Source organism: Oryx dammah, unplaced genomic scaffold (assembly GCF_014754425.2).
Source record: "Oryx dammah isolate SB20612 unplaced genomic scaffold, SCBI_Odam_1.1 HiC_scaffold_5, whole genome shotgun sequence".
In the NCBI taxonomy this organism is placed as follows: Eukaryota; Metazoa; Chordata; class Mammalia; order Artiodactyla; family Bovidae; genus Oryx; species Oryx dammah.
The window spans coordinates 7,899,523-7,917,566 of NW_024070189.1; the positions used below are offsets into that span (position 1 = coordinate 7,899,523).

General features: G+C 38.6%; 1 long non-coding RNA gene across 1 annotated transcript in view; it reads right to left on the minus strand.

Moving 5' to 3' along the window:
• Positions 1 to 3,381: 3,381 nt before the first annotated feature.
• The window catches only part of LOC120863476, a 146,203-nt gene continuing 131,540 nt past the window's right edge, over positions 3,382 to 18,044 (minus strand). The window contains exon 2 of the long non-coding RNA XR_005721006.1: positions 3,382 to 3,729. This is a non-coding gene — a long non-coding RNA (uncharacterized LOC120863476). The remainder of the gene's footprint in view (positions 3,730 to 18,044) is intronic.

The following is an 18,044-nucleotide window of genomic DNA, read 5'->3' on the forward strand; positions in this document are numbered from 1 at the left end:
TCCCCGTAACATCCCTCTGGGTCATCCCAGTGCACCAGCCCCAAGCATCCTGTATCATGCATCAAACCTGGACTGGTGATTCGTTTCACATATGATATTATACATGTTTCAATGCCATTCTTCCAAATCAACCCACCCTTTCCCTCTCCCACAGAGTCCAAAAGACTGTTCTATACATCTGTGTCTCTTTTGCTGTCTTGCATACAGGGTTATCATTACCATCTTTCTAAATTCCATATATATGTGTTAGTATACTGTATTGGTGTTTTTCTTTCTGGCTTACTTCACTCTGTATAATCGGCTCCAGTTTCATCCACTTCATTAGAACTGATTCAAATGTATTCTTTTTAATGGCTGAGTAATACTCCATTGTGTATATGTGCCACAGCTTTCTTATCCATTCATCCGCTGATGGACATCTAGGTTGCTTCCATGTCCTGGCTATTATAAACAGTGCTGTGATGAACATTGGGGTACATGTGTGTCTTTCAATTCTGGTTTCCTCGATGTGTATGCCCAGCAGTGGGATTGCTGGGTCATAAGGCAGTTCTATTTCCAGTTTATTAAGGAATCTCCACACTTTTCTCCATAGTCACTGTACTAGTTTGCATTCCCATCAACAGTGTAAGAGGGTTCCCTTTTCTCCACACCCTCTCCAGCAGTTATTGCTTGTAGACTTTTGGATAGCAGCCATTCTGACTGGCGTGAAATGGTACCTCATTGTGGTTTTGATTTGCATTTCTCTGATAATGAGTGATGTTGAGTATCTTCTCATGTGTTTATTAGCCATCCGTATGTCTTCTTTGGAGAAATGTCTGGTTAGTTCTTTGGCCCATTTTTTGATTGGGTCGTTTATTTTTCTGGAATGGAGCTACAGGAGTTGCTTGTATATTTTCGAGATTAGTCCTTTGTCAGTTGCTTCATTTGCTATTATTTTCTCCCATTCGGAAGGCTGTCTTTTCACCTTGCTTATAGTTTCCTTTGTTGTGCAGAAGCTTTTAATTTTAATTAGGTTCCACTTGTTTATTTTTGCTTTTATTTCCAGTATTCTGGGAGGTGGGTCATAGAGGATCCTGCTGTGATGTGTGTCCGAGAGCGTTTTGCCTATGTTCTCCTCTAAGAGTTTTATAGTCTCTGGTCTTACATTTAGATCTTTAAACCATTTTGAGTTTAGTTTTGTGTATGGTGTTAGAAAATGTTCTAGTTTCATTCTTTTACAAGTGGTTGACCAGTTTTCCCAGCACCACTTGTTAAAGATTGTCTATAATCCATTGTATATTCTTGCCTCCTTTGTCAAAGATAAGGTGACCCATCAGTGCGTGGATTTATCTCTGGGCTTTCTATTCTGTTCCATTGGTCTATATTTCCGTCTTTGTGCCAGTACCATACTGTCTTGATAACTGTGGCTTTGTAGTAGAGCCTGAAGTCAGGCAGGTTGATTCGTCCAGTTCCATTCTTCTTTCTCAAGATTGCTTTGGCTATTTGCAGTTTTTTGTATTTCCATACAAATCGTGAAATTATTTGTTCTAGCTCTGTGAAAAACACCATTGGTAGCTTGATAGGGATTGCATTGAATCTATAGATTGCTTTGGATAGTATACTCAAGTGAAGTTGCAGGATATAAAATCAACACACAGAAATCCCTTGCATTCCTATACACTAATAATGAGAAAATAGAAAGAGAAATTAAGGAAACAATTCCATTCACCATTGCAATGAAAAGAATAAAATACTTAGGAATGTATCTACCTAAAGAAACTAAAAACCTATATAAAGAAAACTATAAAACACTGGTGAAAGAAATCAGAGGACACTAATAGATGGAGAAATAAACTTGTTCATGGATCAGAAGAATCAATATAGTGAAAATGAGTATACTACCCAAAGCAATCTATAGATTCAATGCAGATTCTTTACCAACTGAGCTATCAGGGAAGCCATGCAAACAATACATCTTTGCAATTCTACATCAAAACTAAAATGAACATGTGCTACTTCAGTGTTCTCAAAGCTATATGAAAACTGGAGAGAAAGCAAAATAATTTTATAGTCTAGCATCCTGTATCTGGCAAAAGTTTAGGCAGGTAATCAGAGAACTGACCCACCTGAGGTGGGAGGGAGGCAGGCAGTTCTAAGAGTATAAAACCCAATCTGAATCCAAAAGGCCAGGAACCAGGAGCTGACTTCTCATGTCCAAGGGCAAGAGAGGATGGATGTCTCAGCTGAAAGAAAGGAAGCGAACTCACCCTTCCTCTGCTTTTCTGTTCTCTTGGGGCCCTCAACAGATTAGATGATGCCTGCCCACCTTGGGGAGGGCCATCTGCTTTATTCAATGCTCTGATTCAAATGCTAATCTCTTCCAGAAACACATCCACACACATGCCCAGAAGTAATATTTGGAGTCTGGCACCTCTAGTATTTAATTCCCTTAGTTGCCACATTGTGAGCAGTCACGTGCTCTAAAACAACCCAGGCAGAGTTTATTATTATCCTCATATTTAGCCCAGGTAACATTATTAATTTGGGCCTGAAAAAATGAGCATGAATTTTTAAAGGGCAACACACCTTAGTGGGACAACCACCAAAAGGCCTGTTCTCAAACCTTGATATGCAAATAAATCACAAATAGGGAATACCTTAAACTGCAGGTTGTGATTCGTAAGTCAGGAATGGACCTGAAATTCTGCACCCATGCCATACACCGGTACCAAGTTCAAACTCTTGAGTAAGAAAAACCTAAACAATAACTAAATCAGAGTCCAAAATACAGTGTAGGCATACTTTTAAATTGCAACTTAATGCTTAAATTAAGTAATATACATACATAATTTATAGACTGTATAATTTGTTATATTATCTGTAATAACATGTTATATTATTTCAGACCTCAGAATATATATTGTTACATTCCCCTTGCCAACATGTAACAAAATTTCTGAAGCCCTTGTTTTCCATATTTATCTCTCGCCTCTGTCTGCTTATATTCTTTTTAATAGGTTCCAAATGAGAAATGTTCACTTCACAGCTTTTAATTACCTGAAATCCTTTTTTCCTTATTGATCACCAAAAGCAAAGTAGCTTTTTGCATTAACCTTTCAAAATGTCCAATTTCATTTATGAATACAATATTTTTTCAGCTCAGTGTGTTTAGAGGATGCATACTGTTTCATACTGCCGTTATAAAAAGACCATTTTAATTACCCACAGAAATGTGCCCGGGATGGAGAATTGCGAGAATTCATGAAGAGAAGTGCCCAACCATTTATTGGAAGAGCACCCAGCACCAACAAAGCAATTGTATCTGTGGTAGATAAAGCATTCTCTCAACTACTGGGGAAATTTGTTTTGACATCACATTAGGATTAAATCAGTTATGCAATATTCCATAATGGCTGCCTTTATTTTGTGTTTTTGAAAACAAAAGCCTGATTTTCTGGATTCCTGCTAACGTCTAAACATTGGCATAGAGCCTGGAGACATGTCAGTAGGAGGAAGGGGGCTGTTGGTGATGAGGTCATCCTGAGGCATCTGAATCCAGGGCTTCCATGATTCCCATGTGGTAGCTATTCTGGGAAGCTTCAAGGTCACAGAACCAACACTGCTTGATTGCAGTCACTTCTCTGATGCCTTCAGCAAGTGTTTGCTCCTTTTTCACATTGTCTGGGCTTTGAAATTCACACAGCAACTTTCTCCCCCCAGCCCAATCAGAAGGCTTTCATGCAAGCTATTCTGCAAAACACAAAATCAGGGGGAAAGGAAGCTAAATCAAACTCAAATAAAAAGCAGTGATAGAAGGCTTCAACAAAGTCCACACAGGGAATCAAACCTGCTTTCAAACAAAAATATTGACATAGCAATTTAAAATAAATACCAGCTTCATATGCTGAACACTTTATTATTGGCTCACAGGACTGCAAATGTAAGAAACACATTCTTCTCTGAAACACTGCCAAAGGCAAACCTCTTAAAACCCAAACATTGTGACATGTTCTTAAGTAGCTTGCCATCATGTCAATTGTTGAATTTGGTATAACATAACGGCTGCATGTTCATTAAGCCCACATTTTGCAATTAAGGTACATATGTTTTGCCTCTCCAAATGTCTGGAAGCCAGGTGGAACAAGTCAATCGCTCTGGTGACATTGAGCATTTCTACAACAATGCGGAATTCCAGCTCAGTATTTTGCATAGTAGCCCTATTATATAGGAAACGGAATTGCCAATATGCCCTTTTGTGTGAAGCTGTAAAAGCTAAGAAGATCTCAGCAAATAATGGCTATGTCGCTGGTAAGGTAACGTGAAGCAGATGTCTACAATTAGCCTGTTTAAAAGTTTCATTGTGAAAGACCCCTCAGATAAAGCACCAATGCCGGTAATTGCACATTAACTGGCTTCACGCTTCTGTGAAGGTATACCACAGCATGGACGACCCTCTGATTGCGGCCTTTCCAAAGCACAGTGAATGCTAAAAATATTAAGAGTTTCTTGTTCTTTCATTACCTTTTAATCTTTAAGTAATATGCCTATAGAAAGAAACTCAGTGACCCTATCCTGACATTCAGTATTTCTTCACATTTTTTAAAAAGCAAAATAAAAATGATTTCACTATGACTTGGGACTTGTAATATCTAAAGAAAAGAGGCAGAAACAGAGTAAAGAAGCTGACCTAAAGTTAAAATGCTAAGTTTCAGTTCATTGGAACCTTTAAATTGTGAGCACTTGGGCAACCAAAATGTTAGGTGTCGAGCAGCTAAACAAAATATGGTTTTTACAAATATATCTCAGCAAGGCCCGAGTTGTGTGACCTCCCCCAATCCACCTTACTAGGTAGAGCACAGTAAAACTCTCATTGAGGTGTCAGGAAGAACTAATTAGCTGAAAGCCTCATCCTGGGTGAAAGGGCAATGGGAAGAACACCAAGGATTGCTTCAAAATTGCTCTTACTCTGTGTCTACAGGAGAGGGGTTTGGGAAGATTGCATAAAGTGCAAAAGCTCTTTCTGATATTTCTGACAGTTAAAGTACCCTAAATTGGAATGCATTCCTATATAACAGAAAAAGGAAGAAAACAATTTCGAGGGAGTGTTGATGGTCATGAGATGGTTAGTCTTTGCTATAAAAGCCCATGCAATTTGGTGAAGTTTTAAAAAATGAAAATAAAAAACCTCTGCAAATACTAGATAAGCATGATGCATGAAACCTTCCATGTTTAATCACTCACCACTCACCTTTACCCAGTCTCTCACCCCTAGCTCAGCACATCTTTCACTGTTTCTCTTTTCACGATTTCAGGACAAGGTTTAGCGGTACCTGGTCACTTTTGATTTGCTCTAGACCAAAGAAAGCAAGGAGAGGTGTGGATATCTGAGCAATCTATGATCTACCTCCTAGGACAATCAGGTTGAAAGAGCACTGCGATAGGTGTCTGAGGGTCCTTCAGTTACTAACAGGAGTGCTTTTTGGACAAGTCAGTCTTTCTTTAATTTCATTTCCTCATATGTAAAATTAAGAAACATCTCTATATCCAGTTTTGAATCACTATGGTATTACAAGATTCCCACTTCTACATTTCCTTCAATGTTCTTAAATATGGAAATTCTCCTTTCCTCTTTCATGGTTCATCAAAATGACAAGAAGAAATTTAACTACCAACATCTCCCTTTGTACCCTTTATTCAGAAATTTTCATCTAAAAGCTTATGAGTGATATTCAGTGAAAAAATAACTTTGGAGTTTCAATAAATCTAGAAAAATGGAAAGGAAAGGAATTGGATATCTGAAATTGCCAAAAATATCTCAGATCCCAGAAGGAGATCTCATAACGAGGTCTTCAAAAATGGTTTGGGGAGACTTTGAAAGAGCTGAGAACATCCAAAGTTACTAAACTAAGATTCCAGAGGAATTCATATCAGAACCACATAGGTGAAGTCCTAATTCATGGTATAACCTCTTAACCTATATCTTAAATAAAAAAATACATAGAGATTTAAAAGCAAATATTGAGAGCCTACTGGGTAGAAAGCACTGTCCAACTGCTCAAAGAAAAACAAACACAAAATGGACCCAGCCAGCGGGAGATGGCTACTTTGTAAAAACAGTAAAAAAAAAAAAAAAAAAAAGAAAGAAAGAAAGAAACCTACAACCTCCAGCCCTTGAATTACTTGCACAACACAGACACCCTGAGGCAACTAGTTAGAGTTTACAGTGAAGGAGGCAAAATAGACTCAGTTAACAAAATCAGCTTACCAAAAGGGCAAAATCGGATAGTATGAGTACAAAACCATCAACCCAGTCCAGACAAAACTCAGACAGCATGGTCAGGGTGGGAAAGCACACCACTGTTTGCTTAGTTTAGCAGGCATTTCACTGAGCCAGGTGTCTGACTGACACTAAGCTTCGTCCAGAAAGTGGGATCCGATTTATTTCACTGCATTTGTTCTAAAGCAATACGACTAAGACCAAACAAATGAGATAACAAAAATAAAACCAAATGACCAGAATGAACACAGAAATCACATAAAATATAAAGCAAAAGAAAAGCGAGGAAAGGAGAGAGAGAGAGCTGAGTTAGATATTTAAATATCTTTTTCAGTTCTTAAGAAAAAATCCCTTTGATTATTTCAAATATCAGAAATTAGAAAAAATTGGTTCAGATGATTCAAATACCACAAATAACTCCAGGATTATATATATATATGAAATAATGTGTTTCAAAGTATATTTATCCAAAGTCCTATTTTAATTATTTCTATTCAAAAATTCTAAGAACTTAAGTGCCAAATTCACTGCCAAGTTTGAAGATGAGTAAGACACATTTAACAGTTACATGACAAACACATGCTTACTTCCATAAATTGACATTTCTTTCTTGTGATCACTTGGATTTTTGCACTAAAAATATTCCAAACATAATGGTGCTTTTCATCTAGTCACATAATTATATCATATTTTGATACTTTTCTTGAGAAACAAATGAAATTAGATCCATATACTGGACTGAATGTTTCCAACTTGTTTTATGTGGCATGTTGCAGGTGGTAGGCAAAGAAGAACTGCTTAAGAAATATAAACTGAAGCAGATCAGATTTGTATTATAATTACGGTTCCATGTTTAAAGCTACTGCTGCTGCTGCTAAGTCACTTCAGTCGTGTCCAACTCTGTGTGACCCCATAGATGGCAGGCCACCAAGCTCCCCCATCCCTGGGATTCTCCAGGCAAGAACACTGGAGTGGGTTGCCATTTCCTTCTCCAATGTTTAAAGCTGAACTACCTCTAAATATCTCTAGATATGCTTGCTCCCTTACATCTCACCCTTATATTTATCTTAACTAAGACTGCATAACTGAATTCTAGAAGTTTCTGTAGCAATTTTAAAAGGTTGCAATTGAAATGTTTTGTTTACTGGACACTAAAATAGTACCTCCTATGGGCTTATCAAGAAACAACACCAGTGGGTAAAACTGCAAGATTATTTTAAATTAAACTAAAACCTGATATAGATGAATTATATTAACTGATGCTAACTTGAGTTTCCTATGGCAAAATTTAGCTACTACTTTTATACGCTGCTTGTACACACTTATCATGTAGCACACAGTATAAAAATGTTTTGAGTAATATATAAATCCCAGAGTGGAGTGAAGAAAGAAGAAATTGTTATGAAAGATAATCAGATTTTCCAAAAGCATTCACTAAAACATATTTTTACTACCTTACATATAAAATCTTATCATTGCCTTTACTGCAAAGACACTATATAATATACTAGGCATTCCCAATCATTGAATTTTAGAACTAAAAAATATCTTAGAGACTATAAAGTCCAAGATAGCAAAGACACAACACACACAAGCTGCCATTCATCTTTCCTAAACCCAAGGCAGACAGCACCAATCAATCTCGAGTTTCGTTTCTGCTGCACCTAGGTGTGGTCGCCAATGCTTATCCACACAGCACTCTAGGCTGCCCTTACCAATTGATCACAGCTGGCACAGAAGATGAAATGTGTTTGCTAACTCAACTCCACTCCAGAATCCTCAACATACAGAAAGGAAACTGAAGAAATTTTGCCCCATTTCGCTGTTCCATTAGTTCTGCAACAGAGCTAAGATTAAAACAGATTTCAAGCTTTTATAGCGAAGGCTCGTTGCCTTGGAGAACTTTTTAATGGTAAGACATAGGAGGTTTGAAAGTAGAATATTTTTAATTTAAAAATCTCATTGGCTCATTTTCACAGCACTGCAGCTGCTGATTTTCATATACATAATGTGTTATTTTTTATGCTGTCTCTCTTTGTAAGCCAAAAACACTTCTTAAGAGAAGGCTATTAGTCTCCATCTTAAAATATATATATATATATATATATGGAAGAAGTTACAGTTTGTGACAGATTTTGTTCAAGAATTCATGAGGCCAGTCAGAACTGGGAACAGTTCCTCCTAGCTAGCGTATCTCATGTTTGCTTTATGACCGAGCAAAAAATTCTGGGGTTGTCCAGCTTTACATGAGGCTATATTACCTGGCTACTCTGAGGCCTAACAAAGCTCATCATCCACCTTTATGCTACCTGCACCACTCCATCCTCACCCAAACAGGGAGAATCCCCTTCCAAGGATTGCCAAACGGGCGACACCTGGGTTCCGGTCCCATTCTCCTTCCACACGTACATCCTTTTCTCCCTCCCCATGATGCCATCCAAACAGAACCTGAATTCAGTCCTTAAAACTTTAAAAACAAATAAGAAACACTTGTCTCCCTTATGATCCAGCTATCTACCCATTCAGTAAATATTACTCAGTGCCTATTACGAGACAGATGCTGTTCTAGGTACTAGGACTCAGCAGTCAACAAAGTAAAAATCCTGACTCAGTGAATATACAACGTGTCAAGCGTAGATGAGGGCCGAGGGAAAAAAAAAAAAAAAAAAGAGGGGGATCCCAGGGGTATCCAGAGTGATGGAGGAGGCTCTTTTATACAGGCTGGTCAGGGAAGACTTTATGGAAAACCCATTCAGCCACATACAAGCCAGATATCCTTCATGAGAGCTGTTTCAAGGTCATCAGGTGAGCTCAAAGACAAATGGCAACAAAGGATACACAGAGTGTAGAGAGCAGCTCTTTCTAGGGGTTTTGCTATAAAGAAGAGCAAAAAAATGGAGGGAAGGGATTTTTTGGAGTTTTATTATTGTAGTTATCTGTTTCTAAGAAAGCAAAAAATAACTTATGTGTTTGCTCATTGGAATTATTTGATAAAAAGCAAAAAAAAAAAAAATCATGAAGAGAGAAAAATATTTGCTAGAGCAATGTCCTTGATTAGACCAGAGGACAGGACCTTAAGAGCAAATGGCAGGAGTGTGGTCAGGGAGGAGAAAGGGACAGCTGCCACAGAAAGAAATACACCTTATCCACAGTGAACGATGAAATGGAGGATTTGCATGTATAGACAGACAGATGGGTTGAATAATGTGAAGAGAGGAAGATAGAGAAACTCTCTCCAGATACTTCTGTGAAATAATACTTTTCTGCTGTGAGGTAAGAAACAAAGTTATTGCTTAAAATGAGAAGAAAGAAGTGTTGAAGGTTTGAGGAGAAAGACTTCCTTTCTCCTCTATCTGCTGAACAATCTGAACCAACCACTCCCCTGCCCACGTTAGTAGAAAAGCATGGGCAACTATTGACTCTTTGCTAATTATCCACACCACTGCCCCCTTACATAATCAAGGGTTGACAGTATGTTCCAGAGACACTGGCAAATGGTTGGCTTATTACTTTCACCTTGAAGACAGTTTTCAAAAGTCACTTAGCTCACACATGTGTTATATAGGCTCTCCCCCCAGCCCCAACCATTTCCCAATCATAATCTCATCATTTTAGTGTTTTCTCTGACTTCACTCAGGATATAAGCAGCTTTCTAAAACAAAGATCTTCACAAATGCATTCACTGGGGAATCAAAAGAGTGGAAAATTACTCACTGTCCTTTAGTCCTTCCAGCCAATTTTCTTTAAACCTCATCTTTATCTCTTTAGTCCCTTAATCCTTACTTATTTTAAGTTGCAGTCTGATGCCACCGAACATTGAAGACTGGAAATACCTCAGAAAATGTAAATTATACCATAACATAAAATCTGCTATCCTGAAATGAGTTAAGTATCATATTGAGACATAAATATAAAGCAGTTCACATCTGTGATCTTTTTTCTAACACACAAAGTAAGCATGTTTCTGTTTATCTGGGGAAGACGAGTGAGAGAGAGCTAGCAGGATTGAGAGAGCTGTCCAGGGATGCTTTTGGAATCTTTAGACTCACCTTCTCCAACATGCAAAATATATGGCCTAAGTATTCTGACTAGTGTATCCCGGGGGCAGAATCTGTTGTAGTAGCAAGTCATACTTTGTTTAGGGCAGGACAGTCCCCTTACAGGGAAGAATATAAAAATAATTATGCTGACTTCATCGGCACACTTGAGAGCTAGAACTGGACGATCTTAAGACAATCAGAGGGTTCTCTTTCCCTAGCCTCTCTTAGGAAGAGCCTAAAATACCTCTGATTTATTTGGCACTCATTACTGTGAATGACTCAACCCGATTTCCTAAAATCTAACTGACTACTATACAAAGGGTGGAAGAGAACATTCAGGGGATGGCAGGGTGGAAAGCAAAGGATGCCCCAGGGCAGAGTTGGCAGGCTTTGTGATGTCTGGTGGCAGAATGTGAGGGAAATATAGAGATCCAGACTGAAAAAGTCAAAAGCAAGCAGAAGGAAACAGAAAGAAAAGGGAAGCTACAAGAAAATGAGAAAAGGGAAAAAGAGGAAAGTGGAATTTAAATAACAGGAAAAAAAAAAAAGTAGCTTAGATCTCGTGCCCTCACATTAAAAGGTAAAATGTCTAACTGATTCAATAATTAAATGCCAAAAAGCTTAGAAAAAATAATACATTTTCTAAATATCCCAATGGGGCATCACATCTTAAATGTAAAAGGATAAAAAATCACTCCAAAAGATGGACCAATTTACTTAAAGAAAATCTAAAATTTGTAACATCAGGACACACCATAAACTAAAAGACAATTTTTTCCCCCTACATCCTTCTCCTCCTCCCTTCGTTTCATACAAAATTCTGTCTCAAACTGACAGAGAGGGCCAAGCAAGCTAGTGTCAGAATACGTATCCAGCTCTTAAGGTTCTTAAAATGATGGGCATTTTCCCGTTCTTTGCTCTCTTTAACAAGTCTCTAATACTTTCATCATGACAAATAAAGAAAACACATAAAAGTAAAAGGAGGGAGATGAAGGTTCTGTGGCCTTCATGGACCATGTCCCTTTCACAGGCCTCCTTGCTCTTGCCTTCCCTACAGTCGCAGCTAGAAAACAAACAAACAAAGTCCTCTTTTCCAACTTTCTCTGGAGCCAGCTGTGGACATATATTAGGGTTCAGGCCATAACAAAGTGGAGGACGTCTCTACGGAATGTGCCCGTGAATCAAACCTATCAGGACCTAGCCTGCTAGCTCTTTTGCTCTCTTGCTTCTTCCCACCTGGAAGACACGTGTTCTTCCAGCAGTTCAGCAGGCATCTCAAGAGACCTTGAGTCAAGGCACATGGGGACAAAGGCCTAGACGCCAAAGAGAATGGAGCGGGAAGGAGAGCCCACTTCCCTGAGCTTCTGTGACAGCTCTGGACTCCTCACCCGTCCATTTCTCATTTCATAAAACTGGCAAGATTCATGAATGTCAACTGCTATCTACAGCAGAACGCATCCCTAATGACACATATATGTAAATAGAGAGGGAAGGAGAATAACAGAGAAAAGCACTTACGCTGGGTACAAACAGAAGGCCTGGGCCAAGGCGTCACGTGACTTTCATGGCTGGACTCGGAATAGCAATTTTGATGTTGTCATTCCAGGACTGCAAACATACCACGTGCCTACCACCAAACATGGGACAGTTTTCTAAAACCTCTTCTTCCTTGGATTGAGAACTACTTGTCTCCTAAAATATGGCATTTAATTCAATTACACATGCCACTCATCTCTTACAAACACTAATTTTCTGATATCTCTTAAATGTAACTTTGTATCCTAAATTCTATAATATTCCTGAGACTATGAAGTACATTAGCAAACTTCAAGGACCTTGCCTTATTCATTGTTTCTTGAATTTTCCTGGTTTTAACTTCAATGATAGGGCACTTGAGACCAGGACAGGGCTGGGGAACATGGTACCTACAGCCTTTAGTAATAGTGGAACAAATACGTAAGTAAACCTTCATCCTTTGGGGCACAACTCAAAGTGACCTCTTGCAAGCCAAACTGCAACCAAGTCTTATGCTTATGCATTAGCTAACAATGTGTATTCAACATAAGGTATAAGAGAAGATATTTGCAATATAGATTCTTGGTAAAGGGCTAGTACCCATTATATACAATGAACTACAAATCAATAAGAAAAACACAAAAACAGAAAACTCAGTAAAAAGGTGGACAAAAAAATGAACATTTAACCAAACAGAGTATCTAAATTAAAAGAAAATATTTAAAATTATGAAAATATCATATTGAAGAGATACAATTAAAACTATAATCAAATATCACTGCATACTCATTCAGTTCAGTTCAGTCGCTCAGTCGTGTCCGACTCTTTGCAACCCCATGAATCGCAGCATACCAGGCCTCCCTGTCCATCACTATCTCCCAGAGTTCACCCAGACTCATGTCCATTGAGTCCGTGATGCCATCCAGCTATCTCATCCTGGGTCGTCCCCTTCTCCTACTGCCCCCAATCCCTCCCAGCATCAGAGTCTTTTCCAATGAGTCAACTCTTCGCATCAGGTGGCCAAAGTACTGGAGCTTCAGCTTCAGCATCATTCCCTCCAAAGAAATCCCAGGGCTGATCTCCTTCAGAATGGACTGGTTGGATCTCCTTGCAGTCCAAGGGACTCTCAAGAGTCTTCTCCAACACCACAGTTCAAAAGCATCAATTCTTCGGCGCTCAGCCTTCTTCACAGTCCAACTCTCGTATCCATACATGACCACAGGAAAAACCATAGCCTTGACTAGATGGACCTTAGTCGGCAAAGTAATGTCCCTGCTTTTGAATATGCTATCTAGGTTGGTCATAACTTTTCTTCCAAGGAGTAAGAGTCTTTTAATTTCATGGCTGCAGTCACCATCTGCAGTGACTTTGGAGCCCCCAAAAATAAAGTCTGACACTGTTTCCACTGTTTCCCCGTCTATTTCCCATTAAGTGATGGGACCGGATGCCATGATCTTCGTTTTCTGAATGTTGAGCTTTAAGCCAACTTTTTCACTCTCTTTCACTTTCATCAAGAGGCTTTTTAGCTCCTCTTCACTTTCTGCCATAAGGGTGGTGTCATCTGCATATCTGAGTTATTGATATTTCTCCTGGCAATCTTGATTCCAGCTTGTGTTTCTTCCAGTCCAGCGTTTCTCATGATGTTCTCTGCATATAAGTTAAATAAGCAGGGTGACAATATACAGCCTTGACGTACTCCTTTTCCTATTTGGAACCAGTCTGTTGTACTCATTAGAATGACTAAAATTAAAAAGATGGAAAAATTATGTCAAGAACATGAAGCAACTAAAACTCTAATATACTGCTAGTGTGAATATAATTTGCAATACCACTTTGAAAAATTATATCTTTTAAAGCAAAACATATATAAAACTATGACCCGGCAACCTGGCTCTTAGTAAATGCATACCTATGTTCATGAAAAAGTTTTATATCATGTCAAAGCTCTTTGTAATAGTCAAAATCTGTAAATTGCCCAAATGCCCATAAAGAAGAAAAAGTATAAATGAAAAGTAGTATATTCACATAATGAACACAAGACAAGAAGAATGAACAGTCTACGCCTACTTACAGAGAACAGTGTTGACTCCTCCAAACTCGACGCTGAGTGAAAAAAGCAAGACTTTTCTGCTACCTTATGTTTCCATGTCGATAAAGTTCAGAAACAGGTGGAACTAATCTGTGCTGTTGGACGTCGGGAGGGCTTACTCTTGGTGGAAGGAGGTAGACACTGGAAAACTGCACAGTGTGGTTTGAGGGCTAATGCTCTGTTGCTTGGTATGCTATCAGTTGTTTTCAGTGAAAATTTATCATCTCCATACTTATGTTCACTTTTTTCTATGTATATTTCAATAAACAATTACCAAATTTTAAAAATGAAAATACAATTGGCATGCTTCTTTGTAAATTATCTATATTTACTCTTTTTTAATTTAGGATTTTTTTCTTCTGGGTGGGCTTTCCTGGTGGCCCAGATGGTAAAACAAAATCTGCCTGCAGTGCAGGAAACTTGGGTCAAATCCCTGCGTGAGAAAGATCCCTGGAGAAGGGAATGGCAACCCACTCCGGTATTCTGGCCTAGAGAATTCCATGGACAGAGGAGCCTGGAGGGCTACAGTCCAAGGGGTCGAAAGGAGTCGGACACGACTGAATGACTAACACTTTCACTTTCTTCTGGCTAGTCAGAAAAAGTTGATATTATAGAGAGGACAGGTTTATATATTGGCCTATGTACCACTTAGAAACAACCACATATTCCAAGATATCTGTTCTCCATTTTGAAGGACATGGGAAGACGTTCCCATTCTTTGCCATGAGATCAAAAGCCATTTAGCAAAGCACACATTTCAACTCTCTTCAGCTTTATTGTCAGATACAGTTATAGGTAGTAATCTATCCATATCAAATATTTGCTATTTACCATTGTCTCATTCCCCCAAATCTCTACTTATTTCCATTATCTGGAACCTAAGATCTAATGAATACTCAGTATTTAACAAAATAATAAAAAGTTGGCATGCAAGTTGATGTTCAGCATTGAGGGCTATTCTGTATAATGATCCCTTACTCATCACGGAAGTTTCTGGTGGCCACTCTCCTTGGGGATCTGGCATACCACAAACTCCAGACAATTTTCTGCAACAAACAGAAAGTATAAACCATGCCCTGTGAGGTATTACAGGCTCAGATGTCAGCAGTTAGGATGACAGTTTAAAAAACTAAGATGAACACAGCTTGGTATGTTACTCTCTAGTCATTATCCACACATTCTGCACACCCCCAAACCTTTACCTCACCACCACCACCACCACACACACACACACACACACACACACACACACACACACAATATATTGGTTTTAAGTTAAAAAAAAAATGTGACTCAGCAGATAAAAGACGGAATAGTGTGCACACTTGGGTCAGACAGATCCGAGATCACCTACTGGTTCCACCTTTCTAAATTCAGAATATAAATTCTTCGACTTCAGTAATTTTTGTCTTCTAATTCACTGCTCTATTGTCAGCATCTAGGCTAGACTGTAGCATATGCCTGGCACTTAAAGATTACTGGCTGAGTGAATATGTTAGATTGGCGGCATCCAAAACTGGGCACAGAGCATTTGACATCCCCAAAACAGTGATGCTGAAGTTGCTGTGCAATTCAGACTCCTTATGAAGAGAGAACATGTGAAAAAATACAGCTCTGTGTCACCAACAAAATAGAATCCAAACACTGACCACAAACTTCTATACACTGTACAACTATCTGATTAAAAAATGAAAAAATATGCAATAAATTATGTGATCTGATTTTCAGAATAACCATTCCAAATTTACTAAAACTGGAAACAAAAATTTACATTTTTTTTAACCAGAAACCTTCTCAATTGGAGCGCAAAACGAAATGAAACGAATTAAAATATTTATCAAGTAACGAATATGCAGAGAGGTGACAAGAGTGTTGGGCTTGGAGTCAGATGGACCTAAATTTTAATTCTACACAACTTAGACAGCATATTAAAAAGAGACATTACTTTGCTGACAAATGTCCATCTAGTCAAAGCCACAGTTTTTCCAGTAGTCATGTATGGATGTGAGTTGGACTATAAAGAAAGCTGAGTGCCAAAGAATTGATGCTTTTGAACTGTAGTAATGGAGAAGACTCTTGAGAGTCCCTTGGACAGCAAGGAGATACAACCAGTCCATTCCAAAGGAAATCAGTCCTGAATATTCATTGGAAGGACAGATGCTAAAGCTGAAACTCCAATACTTTGGTCACCTGATGCAAAGAAAAGACCCAGATGTTGGGAAAGACTGAAGGTGGGAGGAGAAGGGGATGACAGCGGGTGAGATGGTTGGATGGCATCACCGATTAAATGGACATGAGTTTGAGTAAACTCCGGGAGCTGGTGATGGACAGGGAGGCCTGGCATGCTGCAGTCCATGGGGTCACAAAGAGTCGGACATGACTGAGCGACTGAACTGAACTGAAATTTTAATCCAGCTCTGGCACTTATTAATAGTATTAGTGACTGGAAAAGTTTTACCTGCAAAAAGAGGATAATTATATACCTCATGCGGTTTTTATGAGGAATAAAAGAGATAATGCATTAAAGTTTTAGTACACACGCTGGCAAAAGATAGACAAATTCTCAATAAATGTTAGATATTATTAGAGTGCCTTCTTGACAAATATTATGATAGATATTTCACATTTTAATTTTTTAAAATATTTTTAGAGAAGATTCAGCAGCACCCATACTTCTAAGAGTTTCTGAACCTGCTGATAGACAAAATATCAGAAACTTATTTCACTCATGGGGTCAAACTTGCATATGAGATCATCATCCAATCTTCCTCTATTATGTTGAGCAAAATTATTTTCCCAAAGTGATCCACCTTTACTCCAGCCATAAAGAGTTGCAGTTCCCAATTTTAATTGACAAATCTAATTACTGTGATGAGTTTATTTATAGTCACTATTCAATATCTATTGATAGTTTCTTGACCTTGAAGAATATCATCTAATTAACATGGCAATATGTGTTAATGGATTTTTAAATTACTTCACACTGGATAAAAGGTAAAATGAAAAAGGGAAATTCATTTTCAGAAAAGAGAATCACAATTGATGAAAACAAGCATTACACATGGCACTAAATATGGAACATGAAAGATTTCCACAGTATGCATTTGATATTATGGTGTATGGGGGCAAGTTATTTTACAGAAGGGGTGGTGGTACATGTTTGGGAAGTTCTGTCAGAAACATTGTTAATCAACTCTGCCTCAATATAAAAGACTTTTTTTTTTTTAATTTAGCTCAGAAAAAAAGGCTAAATGAAGTGGTAAGTTTGGGGACCTAACTAATTATGAATGAGGTCCCTGTAGGAAGAGGAAGACCCCAGGGATGAATGTCCACAGAGGGAGACCAAGCGATGATACAGGAAAAAGACAACAGGGGGAAAGACTTCAGTAGAAAACAAACCAGCCAACACTGTGAACCGCAGAACTAGGAGAAAATAAATGTTTGCCTGTAAAGAACCCATTCTGCGATATTTTGTTATGACAAGCTTTGCAGGCTAACATAGGGAGTTGTGTGCCAGCAACTGGTACAGTAGCTGGCACAGAGTAAGTGTTCAACTTAGAAAGAAAGAAGGGTCAGATGAAGTAAAGGAGGAGGATAAAAGGAAGGGGCTTCTTACAGATGGAAATCCACATCCACAGGACCCAAATTCAGAATGTCTAGGCCTTTTCCACTGCAGCAAATGCCGTGACACCTTTCAGTTCCAAAACCTGGAAGGCACTTGGTTCACATGTGTCTTCCTTAAACTTTCAACCTTTTATGTTTATTTACCATCCGGCCCCCACAGGACAGTAATGTCATCATCCATGGGGCCCAAATTGGCAAGTCTGAAATCAGTGGTTATATTTAGAGAAAAAAGTAAACTAACACCTGTGAAATTCCTATTTTGTTTCTAGCAGTTTATTAAGAAATATTTTCTGTATTGAAAGAAGTGGGTTAGCCAGGCTACACCTTAAGAATTTGCAAAGCTACCACAAATTATTCTGCTCTGATATCTAATCTTTTTAAAATAAGGGGCTTTCCTGGTGCCTCGGGGGTAAAGAATCAGCCTGCCAATGCAGGAGTCTTGGGCTCAATCCCTGATCCGGAAAGATGCCTGCAGAGCAGCTAAGCTCGGGTGCCACAACCATTGGGCCTGTGCTCTAGA